At 37.0% G+C, this 20,510-nt stretch overlaps 1 pseudogene; it reads right to left on the bottom strand.

The window, feature by feature from the left end:
- Positions 1-306: 306 nt before the first annotated feature.
- LOC120206332 lies at positions 307-20,290 on the bottom strand (annotated as a pseudogene).
- Positions 20,291-20,510: the final 220 nt, after the last annotated feature.

The following is a 20,510-nucleotide window of genomic DNA, read 5'->3' as shown; positions in this document are numbered from 1 at the left end:
TCGGGTCACAAATTCTAACAGAGGATCCAATTATACCAAACTTACAAGGGTCAGATCTCAATTTTGAGCATAATAGAGGGACCAAAGCCATAATTTGAAATCTTACAATCATGGCGTCAACATATAGTTTGCTTTGGACTATGCGGTAATGTGCACCAAGAGTCTCAGCAATGAGTGCACAACTTCCATATCCATTCATAGAAAAAAAAAGGCTCAAAACAATGATGTTTATGAGGGAGCTAAAACATTTATTGGCACCATCAATGATAATTTAGCAACAATCTGCTGTTCATTGTAATTATATCCCAATAAAATTGTTAAAATTTAGACAAAGACAGCTTTAAGTTTGTATTCGTGTTATATGACCAATAGAGTTTTGCATTTTGGATCGTACTTTGGCTATAAGTTCTCTCCTCAGTATTTTCCCTGAAACTGACTTTGGGACACTGCTTATGAATGACACCTTCCTTAGCTTTTTGTAAGGTGCCACCTTCAAGGCAAACAAATAATGTCAAGGTCTTACTATTTCAAGATAAATCATCCATTAACAATCAGGAATGAGAAAAAGATAAAGGTCACTCGGTTATCAGTTTATTTGGATGTTATACCTGTTTCACGACTATGCGACCGGGACCTCCCCGGCTTCAGCGTCGGGATATCTGTAGTGTGGTGAAAAGTTTTAATTCTCAATGATGTGCTTACAAGGCAGAACTTCATTTAACTTGGGGGATAACAACAGCATCCAGTATTTCAGGGTGAGACAAAAGTAGCCCTTCAAGCTCTGCTGGTGCAACCTGGTGTGTATTTATAAAGCAAATGAAAACCAGAACACTGCAGTATAGGAACCTTCTATTCTACCGAAGAGTCAATGAAATAAGTTACCTGGAAACCTTTATACTTGATCAACTCCTTAATTCTATCAACAACATAGAGATTCCCGTCAAGTATCCGAGATCTCCCGTATGTAGCTAACCCTTTTCATCTATTGTCAGTTTAGTTGCTTCTGGATTGTTGAAGTAACCTGAAAAATAGTTATTGGAAATTGCGTATTGCAAAGAATCAATCTTCTTTTATCTTCCTCTGGAAAGAACAAGCAAATAGCATTACCTTGCATCATATTAGGCCCTCGGACCCATATTTCCCCTAATTGATTTGGAGGAAGTGGCTTTGGGTTCTCTGTACAGACTATCTGAGCTTCAATGCATACAGCAAGCTTTCCGGCTGAACCGGTATGTCAGACACCAGCTACGGGACTGTCCATCGAGATAATCGCACAAGTTTCAGTCATTCCATATCCCTGAAACCATAGAAAGCTTGATGACGAGCTATGTTGCAAGGGGACGGCAGAGGAAGGACGTTTAAGTACCCGAAACGTTCCTGGCACGGGGACGGCCGGGGTACGTACGGAGAACAGAGTTTTAAATCGCGGTCGCAGTTTCGATTATTTCGGATTTACGGTGATTGCGGCCGTCGCGGGTAACTCGGACAGCGGCGAAACCACTATATCGCGGCCGAAATCGCGATCGCGGACCGTTTTTGAAAACCCTGATCGAGGATGTGCCACGGTGGCAGGGTAAGATCGAACGATACGGGGACGTTTCGGTGCTCGCTGGGGACATTTTGGGGACGACCTTCCTCTGCCGTCCCTGTGCAACATAGATGACGAGAAGGCAGCTTTCCAAAATCTGAACATCGTTTCACGATTACAATATCGATATTCGCTGCAACATTTTTATGTATACAATGGACCTTATCAACTTGCAGTTTATTTGAAAGCTAATTTTAGCTGAATAACAGCAGCTTGAGGAAACTTCTTCGAGCAATCTTCCATCAAGTCCTTTCCCAAAGGGGCAGCACCAGAACCAATTTGCTTCAATAAGGAAAGATCAAACTTGTCAACCACATTCTGCTTAGCCATAGCAAGCACAATAGGAGGCACAAGCCAAAAATGAGTTGCTCTGTACTTCTTCACATTCCTCAACAACATCCCAAATTCAAACTTTAGGGTAAATTCAATGGGAAGTCATTTGACTTTTTTTAAAAATTCAGTTTAATTACTCTATTAAGGTATTGAAACAATTAAATCACTTAAGCATTTTCCCCTTTTTTTAAACATGCAATATACGCCTAGTATCTTTAAGAAAGATTTGATTTGATTTTATTTTGGTTAATGAACCCAGATTAAGCCTTAATATTTGTGTTGAATCTTATATCAACTTAGAAATTGCTCAGGAGAAAGAATTATTGTTATAGTTAACTATGAGTAAACTATAATAAAGTAATAAAAATAGATAGAATTACGTTAAAAAAATATAATGGGAAAAACCACTTGAAGAAAAAAGAAATTTTATTATAGTCAGACGTTAAATTATGAAAATCATAGAAATTTAATTATATATATATATATATATGAGAAAATAACCTCAGTGACCAAAAATGCCTTATAATATACGATTTTAACCAACTTTTTTTGGTTTTGCCAAAATGACCAACTAAATCGCAATGCGATCGATAATTCGCAACGCGATCTCCGGTATCGCAAATCAGTTTCCAGATTCGCAACGCGATTTTGACTATCGCATTGCGATTTCCCAAATTCGCGTTGCGATTACGTAAATCGCAATGCGATTACGTAAATCGCGTTGCGATTACGTAAATCGCATTGCGAATACGTAATCGCATTGCGATTTTCCTAATTCGCACTTCGATTTACGTAATCGTATTGCGATTTACGTAATCGCAACGAGATTCTGACTATCGCAATACTGAATTTCAAATTCGCAACTCGATTTCTGAATTCGCAACAGGTTTTAATTTCGCAACACAAATGTTTTGGGTATATAAATACGCAGCAGCAACAACTCATAACCTAAATCCCTAAATCGCAACTCATACCATCTCCATCTATCACTCTCTCCGGCGACAACCGTTCCTATATCCAACGACATCCTTCCCCATCCGGCAACAGGTTTTAGTTTCGCAGCTCGTTTGTTTAGTAAATTAATTTACAATAATGAAATCATCTAATGTTGATCATGTTTGGATAGATTTGTGTTTTGGAGGGTCATGGGAGAATGTTCATGGTGTTTTACAATATATGCCTTTACCCATGAATCTTCAACTAAAACTGTCATTAAAAAAGTTAACTTATGAAACTCTAATGTTACGTGTTGCAAATAAATTGAATTTAGAGCCCCTAAGTGGATTTAGGCTATCTTATCAGAGAAATGGTAAAGTTTATTTGTTAATCGACAATTAAGATGTTGAACGATTCATTACTTACATTAGTATTTCAAGTGATGATGTTACATTGTATGTTGTTGAACCTAGAAGTAGTGAAGTTAGGTCAGTAGCGGGTAGTAATCAACTAAGTTTTTCAACCCCAGTTTATGGTGCTCAAAATTTAATGGTTCCACCACAATTTCATCACCAAGCAAATATTGTTTCACCACATTTCCAATACCAAACACAATCTCAAAACCCACAACCTTTCCCTAATCCAAATCCCAATCAACTTTCAGTACCAAATTCCGGTTTTCATATTGATCAGTTAGACGATGATGAGCCAACAAAAAAAATTGTGAGTACTAGTCAGTATTCGAAATTTGATCTTGGTCAATACCCAGACTTTGATCTTGGTCAATACTCAGATTTTGATGATTTTTCAGAAGAAGAAACAGACCCCGCGTGTAATGATTTTGATATTGGTCAATACCCGAATTTTGATGATGAAACAGCCGTTGTCGAGGAAGATGTTGTTGATGATAATGAGGAGGAAGTTACGACTCTAAATAAACATGTTGAACATCCATTATGTAATTCATATAACACTGAAGAAGAAAAAGAAGAAGAAGAAATCCCCAAAGAAAAGTCACCGAAGAAAATGACACGGGAGTATAACTGGAATATGCCAGAAATACTTCAGATACCGGAAGAAGAGTTGGTAAAGATAGTAGTTGATTGTCACACAAAAATTATTCGTATCAAGAAAGATGATTTTTTTTATACAAAGGAAGACCTGAAGATAGCTTTGTATACGAAATGTGTGCAAGATGGCTATCAACTAAAAGTTAACAAATCAAGCAAAGATCGTTTCGAAACAAGGTGTATGATTGACAAAAACTGTATGTGGCGTATGATTGCAAAGAGGATAAAAGATTGCGAAATGTTTCAAGTTAGAACTTTTATTGATAAACATACATGTTCAAGAACCCAAGTTTTTCCTCACCATAAACAGGTAAACAAAAAGGTGTTGGGTGGTTTTCTGGCTGAGTTAATGTTTTTGAATGGTAGGGTATATCGGGGACATGAAATTATGACTGATATGAATGCTCGGTTCAAGATTAGTATATCATATTCTCAAGCTTGGAGATCCAAATGTTATACCTTGGAATTGTTGAGGGGGTCGCCAGAAGCATAGTTTTCCCAACTGCCGGCTTATTGTCACAATTTAAAGCTGAAAAATCCTGGGTCGGTAACTCATATCAAAACAGATAGAGATGGACGCTTTGAGTTGCTGTTTATCGCCATTGGTGCTGCGGTTAGTAAATCAATATAATTTTGTTGACTCATTTTTGTTAGTTACATGCATTTCACATTTAAATGATTATATTTCTTGTGTATATGATTTTGTAGATTCGTTCGTTTATTAATTGCATGCACCCATTTATTATAGTTGACGGAGCACATTTAAAAGGTCGATACCTTGGAGTAAACTTATTAGCAGTAGCCATGGATGCTAACAATGGGATACTGCCAATAGCTTACGGGGTTGAAAAATATGAAACCTCTAATTCATGGACATGGTTTATGGGGCATCTTAGGGATTGTATAGGTCCTATTAGCAATCTGACAATCATATCCGACAGGGCAAACTCAATTGACAACGCTGTTAGAAGGTGTTTCCCAGATGCTTTTCATGGACTTTGTGGTGTTCATTTGTATAGAAATCTAAAATCAAGGTCTGCTGGTATAAAAAATCACAAATGGACATACTGGAAGGCTGTAAAAACTTATCGGGAAGTGGATTTTAATAAGCATATAAAGTGTTTAAGACGTGTTTTGCCTCAGTGTGCTCAAACACTAGAAGATGTCGGGTTTGAAAGATGTTCAAGAGTACATCAACTTGGAGCAATATATGGTTTCATGACGTCTAATAGTGCAGAATCAATCAACGCTCTAAGTCGTCATTCCCGTAAATTACCCATTACTATGTTAATGGAGTTTTTTCAAGCCTCTATTCAACAATGGTACTACAAGAAAAGAAACCATGCATGTATTATTTCTTTAAATTCGTAACTTATCATATATTTTACTAAGTATTATTTATTTAAATTTACAGGAACATTGGAACATCGTGTTACACCATGGACAGAAAAAAAGATAACGAAACGTGTTGTGAAGTCAACGTCATGGAGAGTTGAACCATGTTCAAACACTTTGTTTGAAGTACTGAATAATAACTTAAATGGGCTTGTCGATCTAAATGCAAAGACGTGTAGTTGTATGAAATGGCAAACATCTGGTTATCCGTGTGGCCATGTTATAAAAGTTTCTCTTCATCTAAACCAAGATGATTCAAGCGCATACGCTATGGATTGCTACACTACAGAAGTATATCGACAAACTTATGGCGAGATTGTCTACCCTATTCCACATCCTTCTGAGTGGGACATACCAGATGACTTACAAACAGTTTTTCCACCAGCTCTGGACAGAAGGCTACCTGGTCAACCAAAAAGTCACGATCGTATACCGTCTAAGGGTGAAGAGAAGAAGAGATCGACATGTAGTCGGTGCAGGGAAAGTGGTCATACAAGGTTGACATGTGGATCACCAGTGCCATCACAATCATCTTTTCCTCTACCAAAATATGGATCCTCATCAAAATCCAAAGCTCATATGGTGTCAAGCAAAAGGCAATCAAAATCGCAATCATCTTTAAAATCCCAATCACAATCGGCTTCACCTTTTGGGACTGTTAACTTAGGTGATTTTTAAATGCAAACGTTGTATTATGTGGATTTTATGTATGAACTTTTAACATTTTCAGTTAGGCATGTATTAGTAACTTGAGTTTGAAAATTGCTATGATCTGTTCAGTTGTTATCACTTATTAGGCATTCATTTGACTATTGCAACACGAAAATGACGTTCGCAATCATCTTAATGTCTATCGCAACGCGGAAATGACTATCGCAATGCGAAATGAAAATCGCAACGAGAGAATCGCAATGCGAAATGAAAATCGCAACGAGAGAATCGCAACGAGGGAATCGCAAAGAGAAATGAAAATCGCAACGCGAATTTAGTTTCGCGTTGCGATTTTAGTTTCGCATTGCGATTTTCATTTCGCGTTGCGATTCTCTCGTTGCGATTTTCATTTCGCATTACGATAGTCATTTTTGCCTTCAACATAATGCAGATTGAAATCAACAAAATCAACCATTACATTTCAATCAATTAAACAAGCACAAATAAGAATTATGTTCACATCAATTAAACAAATCATCTTTTACAAATCAATTAAACAATCAAAAAATAAGCAATAATTCTTATTTCCTCATCTACTATTGAATCAACTTTTGTAGCCATACATCATTTTCACGCAGCTCACTTCTGAGATTAACCTGAAGAAACCAAACATTTGCTCAAACAACACTTTCTACACATCTAAAACCTACAAACAACAAATTATTGAATTCTAGGTACTTAACCAAACATTTTCAAACCACAAGCCTATAAACTTACCAATTGTTTATAGACATTTTTATAACGCGGATGCAGGTAGGCAGCACCTCGTATATATCGATCTAGCCATATAATGCTGAAACCACAAGCCTATTGCAGCTCTATCTCTATCGGTTGGAGGTAGATACTTTATACTTCCTGTGTTCAAACGCTCCAACGCCAAGCATACAAGAGGACCACAATCCCCTCTGGGTCCTTTCGTTTGTTGTGGTGCGGTCTCGTCTCTGCTAACTGTAATATTGAGCTTCTTTGGCTTCTTGTTTCCATAACGAGTCCAATAATTTATCGCATCCAAGAATTTAGCCAAATGAGAGCTCCATCCCTTAATAATATCTCTTAAATCAACCAATGATATGTAATTTATCATGCTGTCATATACTATTGCCTTAAGGGATGGGAGCTGAAGCTCGACGAGAAGCCAATGTTTACGTTCCAAAACAGGGATAAACACCTGCAATCATAAGTAATAATTCATTCATTTGCGCACTTATTTATGAATACCTTTAAACTCAATCTAAAATAAATACTAACCTTATCGACCTCCCACCATGCAGGATAAAGTTTAGCTTGTCCATTGCCCAACGCAAATGATTCATCTCGTTGATTCTTCAAGTGAACAGCGTTAAAAGTCGTCGGCATAATTGTATATCGTGTATTTCTTTTATTTTCCTTAAGTTTCCTAATTATTAGAAGACGTGACACCCACGCATTGATATATTGTTTTACAAAAAAAGACATATATTAGTAACTTACATAAATTTAAAAAAAAATAAATTGAAATATAAGAAAAATATAAGACTTACCCCTCCATCGAAATAGCCATTGTCTTCGACCCCTAATAATACGCCCCACCAAGACCGATCAAGCAACAAATAGATATCATCGTTGAGCTTGCATATGTCAGCGAAACACCCATGGCTCCGCTCATATAGATAAAAATCAACTGCGGTCTTAGCCCAAAGGGTGTTATCCAGAATTGTGTCCGGTAGTTGTCTCCTCTCCACTTCAGATACCGGTATGGTACTGGCCGGTAACTCATACGAGAGCCAACTTGAATCCATCATGTCCGGCACGTCAAAGGATTTCTCAAGAATCTTACATATGACGCCATGTGAATCGGGCTCTTGAATGGTGGGAAGAACCTCTTCAACGATGACAGTGGCCTCTTGAACGGTGGGAGGGGACTCTAAAGGAATGATAGGGGCCTCTTCAATGATAGGAGTGGACTCTTGAGGGATGACAGGCGAGTCGGGCTTCTTCTTGCGGTGTCTTCGCACTATTGGGGTGTATGGAGACTTAATAGCACGTGCACGCCGTCTGATGCGTGAACTCTGTCGTGCAAGAAAAACCCGACGTAAAACATCCACCTTATCGGGCCGCTAAATAATTAAATACAAAAATCAGTAAATAAACAGACATGATATTTAAACAGTGAAAACAAAGACAAATATGTTTCAAACTTGCATTGAATTCACCCAAGTTATTATTCTATCATAGTTCACAAGATGCATCAGATAACAAAGGAAAATATGTTTCAAACTTGCAACACTGTCAACTTAGTATTTGTCTTTGTCTATTGGTTGAAGTAATGCAATTCATTCAAGTTTCAATTTACAGAAGAAGAATAGTTTCTGGAACTTAAAATCGCAACGTGAAAAATGACTATCGCAACGCGAAATGAAAATCGCAACGAGAGAATGAAAATCGCAACGCGAAATAAAAATCTCAACGCGAAACCAAAAATCGCAAAGCGAAACTATAATCGCGTTGCGATTTTAATTTCGCATTGCGATTCTCTCGTTGCGATTTTTATTTCGCGTTGCGATTTTCATTCTCTCGTTGCGATTTTCATTTCAACCAAAAGACAAAACAGTGTTGCTAAAATATAGTTTCAAGAATAAACTATTTCTTCTTCTTCTACAAATTGAAACTTGAATGGATTGCATTACTTCAACCAAAAGACAAAACGAAGACAAATACTAACTTCAGAGTATTAAAGAATACACAGTTTAGCAGAATTGGCAGCAAACAAACAAATTTACTTTCAACCAAAAGACAAAACAAAGACAAATACTAACTTCACGGTGTTAAAGAATACACAGTTTAGCAGAATTGGCAGCAACCGAACAAATTTACTTTCAACCAAAAGACAAAACAAAGACAAATACTAACTTCACAGTGTTAAAGAATACATAATTTAGCAGAATTGGCAGCAACCTAATAAATTTACTTCAACCAAAAGACAAATACTAACTTCACAGTGTTAATAAACTGTTTAGCAGTATTGACAGCAACCGAATAAATTTACTAAGCAATCTAAGTGAAATGGTTAATCTAAGTGAAATTACGAGTAAATTTATCATCAAGTTAAATATGGAAAATCTTAAACTTACCTCGTTGCGTAGAGTATGAACCTCATTCTGCAACGATACTACCATCTCACGTAGAGCGGCAACCTCACCACGTAAAGTAGACACCTCTACATGTCATGCACCATCGTTATCGCATATAGTACCGATCTCCTCACGCAAGGCATTGATCTCATCACGTAACTCCCTTGACTCATCCCGTGGAGGTGGAGAACATGGAGATAGAAGTCGTGACATCTTTGTCGGTCGCCTATCATGAGGTGATGGTGGAGAAGAGGCTCGATGATGTGACGGGATAGGTGATGGCTCTCGTTGTAGAGGTGTATAGTCGGGTCAATCAGGTGATGGCTCTGGGTGAGGTGATGGCTCTCAAAGTGGAGGAAGTGGAGGCTGCTCATCATTCGTGCCATCAAGAAAACGCTGACTAGCTTGCCACCAATCAGTGGCAAGCTCAGCCTCCGTGGGTGTCAGTCTCATTAATGGAGTGTTGGCCTCCTAAAAATATAAAAACTCAAACAAAGTTAAACGTCTACTATTAATAACTTGTTTATATATGATAGTATTTGTGTTAACTTACATTATTTATTGTCGCATATGGTATTAAGTCTTCCCAATCCAACAGACGTTTCCTCTTCCAGGAAATAGCCCTAGGAATATCATTTGAGGTTTTTAATGCATATGTCCGCATGCTGGGGAAAGCCTCGAATATCCAAATCTACAAACAATATAATAACAAACATTAGTAATTGTTAAATAATTAATTATAATTTTGAAAATATTATATAAAAATTCTTACCTTAAAGGCCCAAACAAAGCCTGACAAAGTGTATTTCGACCCATCGCCACGCAAACTTTTGCGGTCATCAAAGGCAGACGACAACTTAGTCCAGGTAGCTTTCCATATATACGAACCCCACGGAAATAGATTCCATGCATTTAGGTCCTCTACCAATAATATTAGCTCCTGAGGAATAGGTTGTCTGGCCTCTCTGCCTAAAAAGCCGGCATACAAAAGTAGTAGAAGGCATACTCGGACAACATCGACGTCATTCATCCGAGTAAAACCATCTTTCTTATTAAATAATTTCTTCAGGTCGTCGACGTGTAAGTTCGGCTTCTCTATTGACTCATCAGGAAAAACCCTAGATAACCATGATGGGCGGGTGATATGACGAGTGTACCGGCCTACATCATCGTGTCTGAATCGTAGACCAGTGATTAAGTAGAACTCCTTCCGCCCAAAACAAGTATACGCCGGTGGAAAATGAAACCATATCTCTTCCTCACCACGTTGTATACTGTCGGGTAGATCGTTAGTCATGGTCTGAAGCCACAAATGGGTCAAATTAGCATCTCCACCCGGATTCTGTACTCTCAGCCATGGCCCGAAGCAGGTTTCCTCAAACAATTTTCTTTGTGCAGGTGAAAGCTTCGAAGCAATTGTAGTGGCTAGGCTAACTTTATTCCTTAATGTCAATGAAGCCGAAAAAAAATTTCTACAAAAACAATAAACATACCAAGTTAGATATACCAAAAACTACACTGTGAAGATATACAAAAAATAATAAACATAAATAGTAGTTTATTCTTGAAACTAAAATTTGCAACACTGTTTTGTCTTTTGGTTGAAATGAAAATCGCAACGCGGAAATGACTATCGCAACGCGAAATGAAAATCGCAACGAGAGAATCGCAACGCGAAATGAAAATCGCAATGCGATTTTGGTTTCGCGTTGCGATTTTCATTTTCGCGTTGCGATAGTCATTCTCGAAACTATTCTTCTTCTGTATTACTTTAACCAAAAGACAAAACAAAGACAAATACTAACTTCACAGGGTTAAAGACTAAACAGTTTAGCAATATTGGCAGCAATCGAATGAATTTAATAAGAAATCTAAGTGAAATGGTTAATCTATTATTGAAATTACATGTAAACTTATCATCAATATATGAAAAACCTAAAATAATGCAAAAATTTCAAAATAAAAATAATTAAAAAAACTAACCCTCGGAGGTTGATTTTCCATTTCTGAATGATTGTGAGAGATTTCTGACCGTGAATGGTTGTGAGGGATTTCGCCGGCGATGGGGACGGAAATCTTCGGAGATGGGGATTTTAGGTTTGAGGTTATGAGGTTATGAGTTGCGATTTTAGGTTTGAGATTATGAGATGGAGATGGGACTGAGTGTTGTGATTTTAGGTTTGAGGTTATGAGTTGCAATTACTGTGGACGGTTCAGTTTCCGATATATTAAGAAATTCGTGTTTGGAATTTGAAAAAAAAATACGTGTTAATACGAATGGCGCTATGTAAATCGCATTGCGATAGTCAGATTCGCATTGCGATTTACGTATTCGCATTGCGATTTTCCTAATTCGCATTGCGATTTACGTAATCGCGTTGCGATTTACGTATTCGCATTGCGAATTAGGATAATCGCAACGCGAATTTGGGAAATCGCAATGCGATAGTCAGAATCGCGTTGCGAATCTGGAAACTGATTTGCGATACCAGAGATTGCGTTGCGAATTATCGATCGCATTGCGATTTAGTTGGTCATTTTGGCAAATCCAAAAAAAATGGTTAAAATCGTATATTATAAGGCATTTTTGGTCACTGAGGTTATTTTCTCTCTCTCTCTCTATATATATATATAGTTATACAAATACAATAACTCTAGTATCTAGTTAATTGTTCAAAAAAATAACTCTAGTTAAATAAAGTTTTTTATATATAAATAAATGAAGTTATATATAGTTAGTTGATTTTTTTATTTCTATTATGAGCTTTTTTTACTCTTTAAAGTTTAACTTTTTATATATTATTTTAAAATTTTAAATATTTTTTAATTTTCAAATTTTCAAATATTTTTAAACAAAAATAAATTTCAACACTAACACGCTGTAGACGTTACTATTACAACTCGAGATCTTTAGGGAAAATTGTTGCGGAAGACGGCTATCGGATAGAGAAAAATCGCAACTGATAATTTGATAAAATAAAAATGAAAATAAAGAAGACACAAATTTTACGTGGAAAACCCCTAAATAATATAGGGTAAAAACCACGGGCAACGATAGAAGAATTTCACTATGATAAAATAGGAATTACAACTTCTCTCGATCGACCAAGGAGAAAAAAATGATAATTCTCTCTTGATAAAAAGGAGAAAACAACTCTCAAGAAACTCTCTAAATTCTCTCTAGTATTGGAAGAAAGCTAGAATGTTTTGGGATGATTTTGAAGCTAAATGGGATAGAGTATTTATTGTTGAAGCTTGATGACTAATCTTGTAAATACCCTAAAGTTTAGGACTAAATTGAATTATCCCATTTAATATTTAAACAAAAAATTTCCATGCACCTTTCGGTGCATTAATTATTGAAAATAATGTGGCCAACTTGGCCACTTGTTGGATGTTGGCCGACTTTCCAATAATCTCTCACTTGAAGATTTGATTGAAACAATCATATCTTCATACCATTCTTTCTACCTTGTACCATCATGTTGCTTACGTCTCTGCCAGGCCATAAGAGGATCGACACCAAGTAAATTTATCAACATTGATTGCCTTTGTCATGAAATCTGCTATGTTGTCTTTGGTATGGATCTTCTGCATATCTACCGTCCCTTCTTCCACCTTTTAACGAATGAAGTGTTACTGAACTCGTATGTGTTTTGTTCTTGAATGAAATGCTGGATTCCTTGTTAGATGCAAGGCGCTTTGACTGTCACAAAACAGAGAGACATACTCTTGATTGTGCTCAAGCTCCTCCAATAGTATCTTCAACCAAATTGCTTCTTTACTGGCTTGTGTAGCTGCTACATATTCTGCTTCTGTTGTTGACGTAGCCACAACTGACTGCAATTTTGAAACCCAGCTTACAGCTCCACCAACAACTTTGAACACATATCTTGTAGTAGATTTGCTTTTATCCAAATCCCCTGCATAGTCAGAATCTACATACCCATTGATTAATAAGTTTGATCCTCCATAACATAATGCAATATTTGAGGTCCCTTTGATGTATCTCAGGATCATCTTTACTGTATTCCAATGCTTTTTGCCTGGATTTGCCATGTATCGACTAACCACTCCCACTGCTTGTGCAATGTCTGGTCTTGTGCATATCACAGCGAACATTAAACTTTATACTGCCGATGCATACGGTACTCGAGACATCCCCATCCTCTTTTCTTCACTGCTAGGACTCATACTGGAGGATAATTTGAAGTTAATAGAAAGAGGGGTAGAAATTGGCTTACAATCTTGCATGTTGAATCGTGACAAGATCTTCTTCAAGTAATTCTTTTGTGAAAGCCAAATCTTCCTATTACTTTTGTCTCGGTGAATTTGCATCTCTAAAATCTTGTTTGCTGATCCCAAGTCCTTCATTTCAAATTCCCTAGCCAGTTGTGCCTTCAAATCTTCAATATGATCTTTGTTGGGTCCTGTAACCAACATGTCATCCACATACAACAGTAATATAACAAAATCGTTATCACCAGACCTCTTGAAATAAACACAAGGGTCTGCATTAAGTCTGTTGTATCCAAGGCAAATAATTAAGGAATCAAATCTCTTATACCAATATCTCGGCTCCTGCTTTAGATCGTACATAGATTTGTTCAACCTGCAAACCAAGTTCTTCTTTTCGTCTTCTTCAAAACCTTCAGGCTGGAGCATGTAAATCTCTTCTTCAAGATTTCCATGAAGAAAAGCTGTTTTAACATCTAGCTGCTCTAGATGTAAGTTCATTATAGCACACATTGCCAAAACTACTCAAACTGTTGTTAGTCGAACCACATGATAAAAGATTTCATTGAAATCAATACCTTCTTTTTGAGCATATCCTTTAACCACCAGTTATGCACAATACCTCTCAACTTGATCGTCACAATTTCGCTTGATTTTGAAGACCCATTTGTTATCAATTGGCTTCCTTCCTTATGGTAGTGGCACAAGGTCCCATGTATTATTTTTATGAAGGGCTTCAATTTCTTCTTGCATCGCCATCATTCACAGTGAATCATTTGAGCTGTTTATTGCCTCCTAGTATGTTGATGGCTCACCGTCCTCTGTTAAAAGGCAGTATGCAATATTACCTTCTATAACATAATCTGAGTACCAATTGGGACGTCTTCTCACACGATCTGATTGACGAGTTATTGGAGCTTCAGAACTCTCTGGTTCTTGTTCATCATGTGCTAGTTCTGCTTCAGAAGAATCTCCTTGTTCAAACTCCTTTTCCACATATATCTGTGTAGTCTCTGACTCTTCAGCGCTATCATCGTATTCTTTTCTTAGTAGTTTATCTTCTACAAAGATAACATCTCTGTTAATGATCACTTTGTGGGCTGTGAGATCCCACAAGAGATACATCTTTACTCCATCAGCATACCCCAAGAATTTGCATTTCCTGGATTTTGGATCCAACTTTGAAATTTCTTGGGAGTTGTACATCACGTACACAATACTTCAAATGCATGGAAGTTTGAATAATCAGCTGATTTACCAGTCCACATCTCCATTGGTGTCTTCAGCTCTATTGTAGTTGATGGAGCTCAATTCACCAAATAACAGGTGGTATTGACTGCTTCTGCCCAGAATGATTTTTCTAGGTCTGCATCTCTCAACATTGCTCTTGTTCTTTCTAACAAATTTCTGTTCATCCGCTCTGCCACTCCATTTTGTTGAGGAGTGTTCACCACTGTGAACTGTCTTTTGATGCATTATTTCCTGCAAAAGTCATCAAATTCTTCGCTTGTGTATTCTCCTCCATTATCTGTTCTGAAACACTTGATCTTATTTTCAGAATCAAGTTCCACCCCGCTTTGAAGTTTTTGAAAGTGGAAAACACATCTGACTTCTTCTTAATAGGGTATACCCAACATCTCCTGGAGTAGTCATCAATAAATGAGACAAAATATTTTGTTCTGCCTAGGGATGTAACTGGTGTTTGTCATACGTCCGAGTGAACCAATTCTAGAACACTTTTGCCTCTAGAATTTGATGTGTTGAATTTCAACCGACGTTGCTTACTTGGTATGCAATGCTCGCACAAAGTAAGTGATACCTTTGTTAAGCCTGAAAGTAGCTTTTGCTCCATAAGGACTTTCATTCCTTGTTCTGACATGTGTCCAAGTTTTTGATTCCATAGCATTGCAGAATCTGAACTATATGAAGCAACAGAGACTTCTGCTTCTATCAAAGTTTCTCCCTTCAACATATACAAGTTTGCTGCTATATTTTCGCCTTTCAACACTACAAGCACTCCACAGAACACCTTCATGATTCCTTTTTGTGTTTCAATCTTACTTGCATTATTATCCAACAATTCGTAGGATAATAAATTTTTCTTCAGGTCTTTCACGTGTCGCACATCTCGAATAACTTTAATTGTTCCATCATACATCTTCAATTTGATGGTTCCCACACCAACGATATCTAAGGCATAATAATTGTAACTATACACAGATCCTCTTGAGACAGGTTCATAATGATGAACCATTCTCTTCTTGAGATCATGTGATATGTTGCTCCCGAATCAATGAGCCATATATCTGCAAATCTTTTTCTGCCTTCCACGGTGGTTGACGCTTCACAACATAGAGCATCTCCATCATCTGAAGTGTTTACGGTATTGCCTTGTGGATTGGAGTTTTTATTTAGACTCCAACAATCTTTCTTCAAGTGACCCTCTTTTCCACAGTTGTAACACTCTAAATTCTTCTTGCTCCTCGACTTCGATCTACCACATTTGTGACTGCTGCTTTGGCCACGTTCTGTTGATCTCCCTTTCATCGTTGTCATCGTTGTCAATGCTTCTGCTTGTTGAAGATTTACTTGTCTGTCTTCCTTGTTCTTGCGCCGATTTTTTTTCTTGTAGAACAACAGCTACAACGTCATCGAAGACTAGACTGGTGACATTATTGTTTCTCAAGTTGATGACGAGTTGATCATACAAATTCGATAGACTTTGAAGTAGAAGTTCAACACGTTCTTGTTCTCCTATTTTACAGCTTAAGGATGTAAGCTGAGAAAATAAAGTGTTCAGTGTATTTAAGTGCTCCGTCACTGAAGTAGATTATGGCATACGGAGAGTGTATAATTTTCTCTTAAGAAAAATTTTATTGTGCATCGATGTTGCCTCGTACAGTTTGGTGAGATGATTCTATATCTCCTTAGTTGTCTTCTTCTCCTTGATGCTTGACAATACTTCATCTACTAATGCTAGATGAAAGTTTGCCATAACATTTCTGTCCATTTAATCCATTTGTTGTCATCTGTGAAATCTACCGGCTTTTCACTGATAGCTGCTAGACAACCGTCTTTTCTCAGGATAGCCTTCGTCTTCAATTTCCATAATGAGAAATTTCTCCCAGTGATTTTTTCAATATCAAAATTCGTTGTCATAACTTCTATTATAGATAGCTCCCACTATTTCACTATCGTGAATAGTTCTCTGGAACCTTCAAAGAATGGGTAATACATTCTTACTTTCTTATGTTGGATGATCCACATTTTGGTGGCAACCACAAAGACAATAAGCAGATATTACACACTTCTGGCTCTGATACCAATTGTTGCGGAAGACAGTTATCGTATAGAGCAAAATAGCAACTGATAATTTGATAAAATGAAAATGAAAATAAAGAAGACACAAATTTTACGTGGAAAAACCCTAAATAATATAGGATAAAAACCACGGGCAACGGTAGAAGAATTTCACTATGAGAAAGTAGGAATTACAACTTCTCTCAATCGACCAAGGAGAAAAAATGATAATTCTCTCTTGATAAAATGGAGAAAATAACTTTCAAGAAACTCTCTAAATTCTCTCTAGTATTGGAAGAAAGCTAGAATGTTTTGGGATGATTTTGAAGCTAAATGGAATAGGGTATTTATAGTTGAAGCTTGATGACTAATCTTGTAAATACCTTAAAGTTTAGGACTAATTTAAATTATCCTATTTAATATTTAAACAAAAATTTTCCATGCACCTTTCGGTGTATTAATTCTTGAAAATAATGTGGCCAACTTGGCCACTTGTTGGCTGTTGGCCGACTTTCTAATAAAAATAACTCTCATCGTTACCACTAAGACAACTCAATGATTTCAGTTTACAAGTAATCTTTAATAAGTAAAATCACACTAACCTAAACTAATATAATTATTAATTAAAATTTAAGTCGAGCAGCTTTTTTTTACACCCTATGAAACAAGGCGACTGATGATATGAATCTTACAATATTCTTGCTTTTGACGTTGCTGTAGTCTGCATCAAGTGCCTCAGCAATGATGTGAATCTTCCATATCCATTCGTAAAATGGTTTATTCATTCTTTTTTTGAGAACACAATGATGTTTTTGAGGAGCTGAAACATTTATTGCCCCGACAATCGTGATATAATTTAGCAACAATCTGTTGTTCATTGTAAATTTAGACAAAGACGGCTTTAAGTTTGTATTCGTGTTATATGACCAATAGAGTTTTACATTTTGGATTGTACTTTGGCTATAAGTTCTCTCCTCGGGATTTTCCCTGACTTTGGGACACTGTCTATGAATGTCACCTTCCTTAGCCTTTTGAAAGGTGCCGCCTGCGAAAAATAACACAAGGCCTTATAAATCGGAAACACCTTCATCCGATATCTGTACCTGTTTAGCGATAAAATTTTAAACATCTTGTTCAGTTAGCGAACTATTCGGTGAGCGAACAACGTCTGCAACCGGAACCTCGCCAGCTTCATCATCAGGATATCCGTAGTGTGGCAAAATCTCGTAACTCTAAATCATGTCTTCGAGTAATCCCAGATTTAGATGATGCAAACAGTTGAGTTTTGGGGTATAACTTACGGGATAACAACAGCATCCGATATTTCAGGGTGAGATAAGAGGAGCCCTTCAAGCTCTGCTGGTGCAACCTGGTGTGTATTTATAAAGCAAATGAAAAGCTTCAATGCAATGATAACTGTTATATAAGAACGAGCATTCGACTTGACAATAAGCTAAAGCTTAACTAATAGAAAATGCAACACTAAGTCTGAAACTTAGATTTGACAGAAAATGCAATGAAATAAGTTACCTGGAAACCTTTGTACTTGATCAACTCCTTAATTCTGTCAACAACATATAGATTCCCGTTCTCATCGAAGTAACCAAGATGTCCTGTATGAATCCAACCCTTTTTATCTAGTCATTTTAGATGCCTCTGGGTTGTTGAAGTAACCCGAAAAATAGTAATTGGAAATTGCAGAGTGAGAGAAAGCAGCAGCAGTTATAATAAAAGCTAAAAAAAAATACAAATTACAAGAAGGATTTGACAAAAATAAATCGTTGGAGACTAAAGTGCTTCCATAGCAAAGTAAGAATTAAAATCACTATTTAAATAAATATTAAGAATAAATTTTTACATTATCCCTATAAATTTTATTGATCTGCATAAGATATGCATAGCTTGAAGTTGTTATACACAGTGCAGTTGTGCATATCATCATCCAATTCAATATAAGATAAAATATATCGTTATTCATAACTTATTATAGTTTTTTTATAAATCATCACTAATGTTAAATTTTTTCTATTTGGATCTTCGATCGTTAAAAAGTTAACGATAATGTCAACATAGATTCATTCTTCTTCTTCTTTTCATCTCATTTTCTCTCTCATCATCAAAAACTAAATTAATGTCAATATTACCGTTAATTTTTTAACGATAGATGATCAAAAGAGAAGAAAAAAATATAACATTAATGACAGTTTTATAAAAAAATAATATTTCGATGGTATTAGGCCCTCGAACCCATATTTCCCCTAATTGATTTGGAGGAAGAGGCTTTAGATTCTCTGTACTATCTGAGCTTCAACGCATGGAGCAAGCTTTCCATCTGAACCAGTATGTGGGGCACCAAATGCGGCACTCTCCATCGATACAATTGCACAAGTTTCAGTCATTCCATAGCCCTGAAACCACATAAACTTACATGATGGGAAGTAGGGGTGTATTCTGTTCAGTTCAGATTTTTATTAAAAGATGAATCGAGTCGTACTATTCGATTTTCTACTTTCAAATTATTTGAAAACTAATGTACCTGAAAAACGAAAGCCTGAGGGAACTTCTTTGCCCAAAGGTGCAGCACCAGAACCAATTTGCTTCAATGAGGACAGATCAAACTTGCTAACCACATCCTGCTTAGCCATAGCAAGCACAATAGGAGGCACAACCCACAAATTGGTTGCCCTATACTTCTCCGCATTCTTCAAGAACATCTCAAAATCAAACTTCGCCATTGACACCAAAGTGTTTCCCATCTGCAGCTGTGCGTACAGGAGAACAGCCAATCGAACAAATGAAACATGGGCAAAACGCACAAGTAAACCCGGTGCATATCCCAGCAAGTTCTTGATCCTTTGTCACCATCAGAGATGTTGCGATGAAATTCCCATGCGTTAAAATAACACCCTTACTGACACCTATCGTGCCCGAAGAGTAAAGAAGCACCGCCGTGTCAGTCTGATTAACAGAACGAGAAACTGAAGGAAACTCTGTTACGTTCCGCGCTGAATCAAGAAGATCATGAAAAGAAAGGATTTTCAGGGCGTTTTTTGCATCAAACGATTGTTGGTTCCTTTCAGAACCAAGGAAGATTAAAGGGATGTTGAAATCTTTAACTTTGTCGAACAATTAAGGGACACTGACAATATGCTTCGGGGTGGCATCTTTCAGTTGTTTCGAGAGTTCATTAACAGTATAAATGGGGTTTGCAGTTGTAGCGATGGCACCAATCGCTGTTACAGAAAATAAACAAAGAGGGAACTTGATTGAATTGGGTGCAAAGATCAAGACTCGGTCGCTTTTGCTGATACCCAGATTGAGAAAAGCATGGGAGAGCTTGATGACAGTGGATTTCAACTCAGAGAAAGTGAGAGTTTCACCAGAATCTGCATCGATGAACGCTGGTTTGTCAGGGTAACAAGAGACGTTTATTAAGAGAAACGAAACCATGGAAAGATTTGGTTCCTGGGGAAGAACAATTGGCGGCCTTAAAGACCTGTAAATGTCATCTCTTCCAAACCCAGATTTCTCCATCAAAAGCTGATCTTTGGTCTGATTCTTTGAAATGATGAAAACTGGAAGCTCGGGATGGGTTAAAACAAAACAGAGAGAAGTGAGTGCAATTAAGGATAAGTAGGCAAAATACAATAATTTCGCCATTTTTAACCACTCATTTGCAAGCTAATATAATATCTAGGAGAAATAAATAAATGATTAGCTAACCCAGAAGTTTGTATCCTAGCATTTAAACGTCTTGAATTTTAAGATTAAGACCAGTTGGCTACGGGAAAAAGACTTGTCATAAAAATTGTACTCAGACCGTACCTCTTT

The sequence above is a fragment of the Hibiscus syriacus genome, unplaced genomic scaffold (genome assembly GCF_006381635.1).
Source record: "Hibiscus syriacus cultivar Baekdansim isolate YM2019G1 unplaced genomic scaffold, ASM638163v2 tig00013680_pilon, whole genome shotgun sequence".
NCBI classification, from domain to species: domain Eukaryota; kingdom Viridiplantae; phylum Streptophyta; class Magnoliopsida; order Malvales; family Malvaceae; genus Hibiscus; species Hibiscus syriacus.
Note: the sequence above shows the minus strand (reverse complement) of the source record. Positions and strands in the feature narration are given on the sequence as shown.